The following is an 11,406-nucleotide window of genomic DNA, read 5'->3' on the forward strand; positions in this document are numbered from 1 at the left end:
TAGTCCACTAATTTTGAAGATTACTATTTCAGTATTAATTAATCAATTATTTTATTAAATTTATAAATATATGGCGCTATTGTCTATGACCTAACCGTTCTTTATTTAATATTGTATCTATATTTTACGTAGTCGTGACGTATTTTTATTAAATGGTGATATTAGTATATTTGTAATATAATTATTAAATAATTGCGTATGATTATCAAGTTTAAATTAATTAAGGTATTTTCGTAGGATTAAGAATTATAACGGGTCGTATTTATTAATGTTTTTAAATAAATTTGCTTTTATGTAGATTTTTTAAATGACTATGCGTTTCGCGCTGTAAACTAAAAAAAAAATTGATACATTTTTATAAACGTAAGTCTGAATCTTTAAATTCGTATATTGTAATATATTAGATTGTAATGTTTGGTCTTAGTTTTATTTTGGTAAATATTGAGGTTCAAATCTTTATACATTTCAACACGAATTTTGATATTTAAACAGATTTCAGTAACGCCGTAATGATAAAAGCAACAATGTACTTGACGTACAGACAGATGATTCTGTTGGTCATTGTTTTATAGGATTTTTTTTTTTTAAATATTTTTTGAACTTGAATTTTGTTTTGATTTCGAAATTGTGCCTGATTGCTATATTTAACGAATCGTTGTTGTACGTCAATGTTTCTACACGACACTAGATATGCTACTTCGGAACTTACGAAAAGTTATAGGAAAGCTTTTGAATCACTATAATACAATTTAAACATCCGTACGCCGAACGAAGCGTTTCTTTAATAAATATTTTTGTTTTGTCTACAAATTTACTAATTTATTATATATATATATATATAAATTTGTAAATTCAGTATTATATAAAACGATACACGTTTAATATATAAGAGGTTTCATTCATTAAAAAAAATCATTTCAAGAGTAATTTCACTTTTAATTCTCTTTTTTTTTTGTAAGGTTTGCTCTATTATTAAACAGCAGATACCATATGGTTTTATATTTTATACATTGTTGTTTAGCCTTATAGACTTACCAAACTGTGTATTGTTTGAATAAGTATTTTTTGTAAATAATTGTATTCGTGAAGTGCTCAAAATAAATACATTTTAAAATTAATATAAGTTTCTTTACGAGTTTTATTTTAATCGATAGTCCGATAATCATCAAATTTTTAATCTGTACAGACTAATCTCGGTCTCTTGATCATAATTAATATTTATTTTAAAAACTATATCACCTGTTGGAAAGCGACCATCACCGTCCATGGACATCTGCAAATCGGTAGGTGCGTAACTGGCCTTTGTGTACAGCGAACGTTGTGATAGAACGATAAAAAGTATGTATGCCATAATATTTAAAACATCGCACAAGGTATTTTATTACACAGCCAAAAATTAGAAAAATGTCGATGGCACCGGGAATCAAGTTCAAGTGACTAAGTGTAAAAAACCAAATTTTATACACGTCTCAATATTTGTTCGATGCCGGAAGTAGCAAGCAAAAACTTTGTTATTAATTTGTTTATTAAGTTCTGTGACATTGTCACAGATCATATTGACCGCACTGCATATTCTCTAAAATGTATGATGATGTATACTTGTCGCAATTGATATTTCTTTAATCAATAAATTATTTGTATACGTGCTTTTTAAAGTACAGGAGTGCAAACTTATACGCGCACATCTAAATTCCAGACTCCTGGCTGCTGAAAATTTTTCGGCACTAAAACCCAAAAGCTTTTTATCGGGCCGACCTGGGACTTAAGCCTAGGACCTCAAATTTTGCGGAATTTTAAATAGCCACTAGACCATCGAGGTAGTCGTAAGCTATGACACGTTTACAATGGCATAAAAACCTTTTAAATCGTATGTGCTTACTTCCAAATTAAAAACACGTTTAAGCATATTATGGTTAAATAATTTAAAAAATCCAAATGTTGGAATATTTGGTGATATCCCATTGCTTATAACAGTTGTGTTATCTAATAACACTGAATCTTTAGTTTAGTGACTAACTGTCCGAAGTTACGAAGTTGGCAGGTTAATAGACCTGAGTCACGGGAAGTTCGTAAACCCGTGGTTACCGGTTCTCTTAGATCTCGCCGCCCATCTCACTTTGAGATTGTTTTCAGTTTTGTTTGTGTATAAACTTGTGCAGTAACATACTGCGCACTTTGCTAATCTTCGTTGAGAATTGCCACCTTGACGAACATCGATAAGGATGATTCATAATAAAGATTTTATGAAAATTATATATTTGGCGATCAAAGAGGCTGGCGTAGTTTGATCAATATTTGAAAAATGCACAAGTTTGCCCCAATTCAGCCATTTTTTATTGACAATGTACTCCTGATCCGAGATTCTATAAACGAGTTCATTCTCATATTTTTGAATACATTTATACCTATACAATGTATTCGGTCGGTATTTCGGTATACAATGAGCCGAGATGGCCCAGAGAGCCGAGACGGCCGCGTGCATCTTAACCGATGATTGCGGGTTCAAACCCAATCAAGCAAACAAGTTTATAATTCATCTCATGCGTTCGCTGAAGCAAAACATCATCAGGAACTGCATGTGTCTAATTTCAACGAAATTCTGCCACATGTTTATCCACCAACCCGCATTGGAGCAGCGCGGTGGAATATGCTCCAAACCTTCTCCTCAAAGGGAGAGGAAGCCTTAACCTGGCAGTGGGAAATTTACAGGCTGTTAACGTTAATGTATTTCAGTACATTTATTTAAACAAACAATTCTCAACGAATCTATCTGCTTATTATTTTTGCACGTATCCCTTAATCTTCAACTTGACCCATTAATTATTAATGAAATTGACTCATTCGAGTGTCATTATTTTTAGGAAGACAACACACATCGATACAGTCAGAACGCTTAGAAAAATAATTGATGATGAATTACAAATATCGAGTCTTTGACTATCACCAGACGAAGTAACACCGTTCCTTAGTTATGTATTTGTAGTAGTTGTATAAAAAAAAGGTATCGGTAACATATCTGCTACTCTGTAACAAAATATACAAGTGTAGATATAAGGATCTGGAGTGTAAAAATTGCACTATTTGTATCGTGTTACTGGAATACAAGACAATCTGACGCTGGACCGATGAACGAGATAACATTCTACAAAATCACATCAAGCTGTAGAGAGCCATTGCGTTATTTATTTTAAAGTATGTTTTTAATTAAACTGCCCTATTTTCCCGACTCGTGCTGCTGATAGATTTAAAATAAATCTTTTGTTAATAAAGTTTGAGAGGTACCCTACGTCATGTCCGTGTGGCTGTCTAGGTTTGATTTATAATTCAAAAACTTAATTCAAATCTTAGCACAGAGACTTATCATCAGATGGCATTTGATTATCTAAACCTTAAAAAAGTTGAAAAAGGTTTTCAATTTTAGATGAAAACGTGGTTATCCTACACAAGTTGTGCATTTAAAAGTCTTAAAGGGGCATTTTTTAATTACATTTTATTTTCATTAAGACAGCCAACATTCAAAATGAAAAATTACATTTCAAAATTATCAAGGCAAAAGTTCTACTACTTACAGGTAGTCTCACAATACATTATCATATTACACAATGTAATTATTGAAAATATGAATTAAACATAAGCATAATAATTAAAAATAAGAAATATAATACATTTTGTAAACTAATAACTTAAAAAATGTAATAAATAATAATTAATAAAACCAATAAGATAACCCATATGATTAGAATTTTATTTTATTTTATGGCACAGGTATGGCTTTGGGCAGAATGGCCGGATAATAAGTGGTGGGCCTTAGATAAGTATAGAATGAAATTTGAACTACTTCTTACATAACGAACACGCCACCAACCTTGGATAGTGAGTTGCTATGTGCCGGTCACCCTTCAAACCTGAACACAATAGTACCAAGTATTTCTGCTTGGAGATAAAATATAAGATATTTTGGTCGCGTACAACCTCACAAGGCCCTCTCACCAAATAAAATTATGTACTCTGTTTAAGCGGCGTGGAAATTCTGTAAAGATATATCGTTATTTTTTGTCATTCTGAGGGTTTTTGTCAAGACTTAAGATCACGTAGTTTTGTTAGACAACAAAATTTAAGATAAACCTGGGGGATATTATACGTTCCATATTACTGAATTTAAAATTTATATAAAAAAAAATACGTGTGCATCTCGGAACTCTCGACAGAAGTGATAACTTAAAAAAAAACTTCTGTCTGAAATACAGCTATTGCTGTGGGTTAGAGTGAGAGAGGAGGACCGTGTTTAACGCTGCCGTATACCTATGAGAAAGGGAAGAAAGACAGACTGGCACCGTAACCAAAAGAGAAACGACTGTGTTTCTTATCGTAACTTCTCAGTTGAATCAAAATTCATATATTTTGATTTTGAGTTCGTATGTACTTGAAAAATATATTCGAAAATGTTTGCGTCGAACAAAGTCGCTTCGAACACCAATTTGTCTCCAGTGTAGCGAAAATTATATCCATATTAACTCTTTGACGGAATGTATGCAGCGAAATGTTCTGAGATGTGCCGAACGATGTAATCGAAAGGTAAGCATATAACTTCTCAGTAACGGAAAATATTTACGTTAACAGCCTGTAAATTTCCCACTGCTGGGCTAAGGCCTCCTCTCCTTTTGAGGAGAAGGTTTGGAGCATATTCCACCACGCTGCTCCAATGCGTGTTGGTGGATACACATGTGGCAAAATTTCGTTGAAATTAGACACATGCAGGTTTCCTCACGATGTTTTCCTACACCGCCAAGCACGAGATGAATTATAAACACTAATTAAGCACATGGAAATTCAGTGGTGCTTGCCTGGATTTGAACCTGCAATCGTCGGTTAAGATGCACGCGTACTAACCACTTGGCCATCTCGGTTTATTGTAATGTTAGTGTGCGTGCATGTTTTAATACCAGACAGCATAAGTTTGCAATACAAAAATCTGTGTGTTTTTCAAATTAAAATGGTAGAAAAGTGTACCTCTAACCGGTTCTGTCGGTATAATCTACTTTCCGAACTTGTAGTAGCTTTACATTCAATTCAACACTGTAACACGATGATTCAAAGGTTACAGTGTTTTTATGGATCTGCTTGAAAAATGATTTTTTTATTAGTCGATTTATTGTGAATATAAGAACAATAAACTCTATAGAAAAGTTTATTTGACTTAATATATAAGAAAATATGTACGTGCTAAAACCAATGTATCCATTAACCTACTATGAAGCTGCAAAGTTCCACAAATAAGGAGATATTTGCCCAGCACTAGGACATTTAAAGGGTGTTAATTTTAGATTTATTTAATTTTGTTATTTTATCTGCAATCTACGCAATTCAAACTTCCATTATTTATTTATTATAGCAATAACAATATCATGAACCCTTAATATTCATAATAAAAACTGGATTTTTATCATCCAATTATATTAATACGAATAAACGGTGACATCCCGCTGAAAGCCGGCCACAAAGACAACGTCACATAAGAAATAATGGCGTGCCATGAAACAGGAGTTTTATTTCGAAACCAAAGCCTTACACTTGGGAAAATACAGCATTATAGTTCTCCTGTCTCTTAAAATAATTAAATTCTGTACAATAAACAATAAGAAAATGTATCAGGGAGGTCTCGCATTGAGCCTTTCTGAAAATGAACTCTCCAGAAAAACAGTCGTGTCATTTAGATATTGGTATAGGTAAATATAATTATAATTCTGTAATAATATATGTTATATTACCTACTTATGAGTAAATATATATATATACTAGCTGTGCCCGCGACTTCGTGTGCGTTTGAATTTAACAACAAAGTTATTGTTGTAGGCTAAGTTACTTATTATTATATCCGCTATCTGCCAGTGAAAGTCCCGTCAAAATCGGTCCAGCCGTTCCAGGGATTAGCCAGAAGAAACAGATAGACAGAAAGCGGTTATTTTAATATTACAACCAGACACTCCAGTTTCATTATATGTATATTCAGATTATTACTACAAGTCGTTATTTTAAGTAAGACCACTTTTGAATACTCATATTACAGACTGACTGACTGACTTACTGAACGTTGTTTATAAGACGTAAATTATGAAAAACTCGTTAATCAAATAATTTAGAATATAAAGTTAGAGATGTACATCTCGGAGATATTATAATTTCCTGAGGGAGAGAAACCTTGCTTTCAACTTGCATTACAATATTTTTGTAATATAAGGAGTGGCCGACCTGGGCCCAAGGTGTCGAGCTTCAGCTACGGACCGCTAATAAAATGAATAAAATATATTTTAAAGCACGAAAACAATATCACAAATATTTCTTTCTCGTATTTTAAGTGCATTTACACTTTTATAATATATAAAAATGGTCAATTTAAGAAATTAAAATGTTGTCATGTACGGTTCTTATCTTCCTGGTTGAATTTCGGGTTGTGACACCCGACTTTTGGTCTTGCTGTTCCACGGGTTTTCAATTCAACTTCTAGTTATTCCTTCCTAGTTAATCTATACGGAGTTCACCGCCAAGTTCCTCACTCCGAGCTGCAGCTACAGCAGAATGCAACAAAAACAAAAAATTCAATAACTTTTATTTAAATCTAGTCTTGATTCGAACCTGAAACAGCAAAGCAATTAAGTACTAGGCATTTTTTGGCGAGGATACTTCGCCAGTGCCGATACGCTCCGTCAATGTACGAGTTCACTTAAGCAACAGACAGACAGTGTAGTTTCATGATTCTCAAAACAAAAAGAAATATATTTACAACTGGAGTTCGAGAAACAATTCGACACGCGCCTGCTACGCAGATGCTACGGTAAGTTAAACAGCTATACACTGGTTTGATACGCCGTTGATACATTCTAGTAGAGTTCTACGAGCATGGCACGGACTTAGTAGTTAATATAGAATGTGAGTGTTTAGATTATTTTTCTTAATAATAATAATTTGTTTATCAAATATATGCAAATTATGCAATATAATATACGTGCATATTTGATAAGCAAATTATATATGAATATATGGGTACTTTATTTTGCCAAATAACATTAAGCGTAGAATTCCTTCTTACTTTAGTTTTATAAATATGTTTAGACCTTCTTGCACAATTTAACACGCCACTGTACCATCAACGAATAAAAAAATAATATTATATAGAAACTCATTAGTGCTTGCTCAGACTTAGAGACACTGTCTTCGCTTGAAATACAAACAATCTCGCCACTGAACCATCTCGGTTAATATTCAATAATGCAATAATAGTTTAAGTCATCGAAATACATTTATTCCTCTTACAAGTTGAAGGTTTCTCAAATTTGTGATAATACGTAGTTCTTGTAAGGTCAATGCGTAAGGAGCTCTGGCGCGACACAATTTCCCGAGCAAGATGAAATTCTCCGCCTATAATGAGCGACAGAGTTTAACTGCCATTGTCAATGTTGGACAAAACTACTGGATGCGATGAGTGATAACAAATTGACGGGAGTTTTTTCTATAAAACGTATCATAATTAATTGAGACTGTGAGTTAGGAAAATGTATGTCTTTGTATAAATGCACTCTATATTCCCTATTTAGACTGCAGTGGTGGCATATACTAGTGTATATTTCCTAAGCAGATGGTAAGTCTTTGAGATTCACATTTTAATTAGTACTGAATTCGTGATGTCTATTCGTAGGCCTTTGAGCGCTAAGTGGTAACGCTTACCAATACTTATTCAACCGCAAACAGTATTACTTCGTATCAATGTATTCCGATTTGAAGGTTCAGTAAGTCAATTTAACTGCAGGCACAAATCTTTCTTCATATTATAAATAGTAAAATATATAAAAGACATTTCCAGTATGTCTGATTTCTTTGTAACAAAGGCAAGGAGCAAGCGGGAACGGAGATGACTGGTTGATGGCTACGCTTTGCAGCTTCCGGTAGTCATTTCGACTGATAGATGAAATGTAACTGCGTCTCTTGACTCCGAGGAGTTGGCTAATCGTTTTTTTTTTTTTATAATTAATGAACTTGATAAAATATTACGCTTCGGATTTGGCATAAAATTATAGAAGTCATGCGACTTTTTTTAAATTAATTGATACATTTCAATGGACTTTACAACTGCAGCTAAAAGATCTCGTCAACAATTTTCTAACTACCGTAACTAACTATATTCAACATAAAAGCATTATATTTCCATCAAAGAAACACCTCAGACCTTAGAAAAACCGGCGACAGAAACTCAGTTTTTTTTTTTTAGCGAAAATATTCGAATATTCTTCCAATAAAAAAATTTTTACAATTAAATATATTTACTCTCGAAACGGCCTGGTTGACTTACATAAAAATAAAAATAATAATAAATAAACTAGACACAATACAGTTTTATAATTAATTTACCTAGATCTAATAAACCAGGTACCTATATTATATTACTTAAAAATTTATTCATATCAATTAAAAATTTGCGAAGATACATATACGACATAAGTAACACAATAATTGATATGTTTGTATTGATATAATCATATCAATATAAACATTTAACCCTTTCCACATATCATCCTATTGATAATATTATATTCAAATATAACTTCCAGTGAAATCAGATTTTAAGTTATTGCCTCCGTAGAAGTAAGGAATGTAAAATTCTTAAAATATGAAATCCTAAAAACATTTTTTAGGATTTCAATATCTTGCAATTTTACCGTCCTGCGGTTTCACCCGCGTTCCTGAAAAATTTTATGTTTTCCCGGGATAAAAAGTGTCCAATATGTTATTCCAGTACATATTCTATCTGTGTGCAAAATTTTATCCAAATCCGTTCGGTAATTTTTACGTGAAAGAGTAACAAACATTCATCCATACCTCAGAAAAATCAGCCAGATCCATACACACAAACTTTCGCGTTTATAATATTAGTAGGAAGTAGGATTACTACTATGCACTCTCTTTTATAAGAGACAAGACAATGTCCTAATCTCCGATGTTACACGATCATTCACGAAGGGCTACGAGGTTTCGTGAAAAGTTGGTTATTGTCATCCCGATTGACAGCTTATTATTATTTAAGCTTTTAAACGCTATTATACTCTTTGCTAGATGCGACTTATAATGACATTGCGACGCAATATGTCATACTCAATCGGTAAAGCAGATTATCGCTCATACTGAGCAGACGAAAATAGATCTTAAGGTGACGAACCTTTTTTTACCCCGACTGTACATGTATACAATTAATTCGTAAGAATTATTATCGTTAAGTACTTTGGTATTTTTATTGTTTGCAAGAGCCGAGATGGCCCCGTGGTTAGAACACGTGCATCTTAACCGATGATTTCGGGCTCAAACCCAGACAAGCACCACTGCATTATCATATGCTTAATTTGTGTTTATAATTCATCTTGTGCTCGGCGGTGAAGGAAAACATCGTGAGGACCACCACCTGCCATATGTGTATTCCACCAACCCGCATTGGAGCAGCGTGGTGGTATATACTCCAAACCTTCTCAAAGGAAGAGGAGGCCTTAGCCCAGCAGTGGGAAATTTACAGGCTGCTAATGTAAAAAAAATTAAAAAAAAATTATCATCCATAGACAAAGGCATTTATTTATTACTATTCATCGAAGCCTAGACGGTGTAATATGATGACCAAATAGTTGGCTATAAGTCAAAGGCCAAACACAAAAGTTGACTATCAACATCTGGCTTGGCTATAACTCATCGCCGTCCCATCCGGATAGTCTATCAAAGCCAGTATGTCCAACAGAATAGCAACGTTAAAAAAGAAGCTGCCATTTTGTATAATACATGTATCAACCATTCCACGAGGTCATGATTTGTATTGTTGTACAGTAACATTTTCAGGATTCCCTACCCAAAGGATAAAACAGGACCCTATTACTAAGACTCCGCTGCCCGTCCGTCACCAGGCTATATTGCATGCTTGAAATTTTTACAGGTGATGTATTTCTGTTGCCACTATAACAATAAATAAAATAAATATTTTTCGACTCGCACTTGGCCGGTTTTTTAATATATAATTTAGGTCTTAATGTTAATAATTCTTATGTAAATATTTTCATATTAAATGCCCTAATGTAAACTTAACTATTCACTATACTGTCTACACTAAAATTACTATAAATAAAAAAAGGTGTTAGAATAAAACGATGTGTCAAATTTAAATAATTTTATTCCCTTACATTTAGGTAATATAACATGCATTCACGTATCCTCTAACACGTAAAATAAGCGTCATTTAGCTACAAAACAACCTCGCTACGTTAAGTATAATATAGTCAATAAATAAACCGTGATATCAAAATTTCTTAAAAACTTTCATTTCTTGCTTTTGTATTCGATAATAAAAAAAAAAAAAATTAAAACACTCAAAACAAAACATCACCATTTGTGCATACTATGTATATCTGCATATGCAAATATTATAATACTGTCACATATGCAGACGCATGGAAATTCCTTTACAAAATTTTCAAGCAGTTACATTTCATGTAAATTAATCGATAACATTATAAAATGTATATAAAAATAAACATCTCTAAAGAACTTTATACGAAAATTACGACGTGGAATGAAAATTATAAAAAAAAAAACATAAAAAAACTCGTTTTCCTATAATTTACAAATACAAAGCAAGAGACAAAAAGCGTCTAGGAGGCCAACTATGTAATATTAGTTTATCAAAAGTCACAAATAAAAATCGCATCGTCCGACTAGCATGTTATGCAACAGTGGCGCAACAGTCGCGCAACTGAACCGCCTAGCCCCTAGTCTAACTCTTATGGCACATAAAAAAATAACCGATAACATTCAACGGTGAGAAGAGAACTTCCAAAACGATCAACACCTCATATAAAAGCTTAGTTTTGTGTACAAATTATTATTTCGTTACAATTATCGTTAACTACACACGTGCTAAGATTTGTTTTATTACTTCAAGGATTTTTACAAGTGCCGTTTAATTTACAACTATATGTGCGACACAATATCTAAATTGATAACTACGTGTGATATAATACTCTATCCCGATAAAAATAAGTTATAAAATCGTTTGATATCAATCATTTCAACGATTTTGTGTCGCACTTACGCCATTTCTAAACTCTAATGTCTACAATGGTTTCATTTGCTTACTTGTGCTACAAAACATCATATTTAAATGGAAAGTTATTGCACAATCTTAAAATCCTATGTCAAATGATAATAAATTATACGAAACATAGTTAATGGCAAGTAATACGATCACGAATACAAATTTAATATTTTAAAAATCATTATAAACTTAAAATAAAAATACATTTGTGAGTATTGCAATTTGGAATGAACACTCGCGATGTGAAAATGTCTTTCGTAACGTACAACAGAATTTAATATTAAATG

At 32.7% G+C, this 11,406-nt stretch overlaps 1 protein-coding gene across 2 annotated transcripts in view; it reads right to left on the reverse strand.

The window, feature by feature from the left end:
• Positions 1-11,406, reverse strand: part of LOC113400677 (allatostatin-A) — a 241,578-nt gene that overhangs the window by 129,329 nt on the left and 100,843 nt on the right. The window lies entirely within an intron of this gene.

The sequence above is a fragment of the Vanessa tameamea genome, chromosome 22 (genome assembly GCF_037043105.1).
Source record: "Vanessa tameamea isolate UH-Manoa-2023 chromosome 22, ilVanTame1 primary haplotype, whole genome shotgun sequence".
NCBI lineage: Eukaryota > Metazoa > Arthropoda > Insecta > Lepidoptera > Nymphalidae > Vanessa > Vanessa tameamea.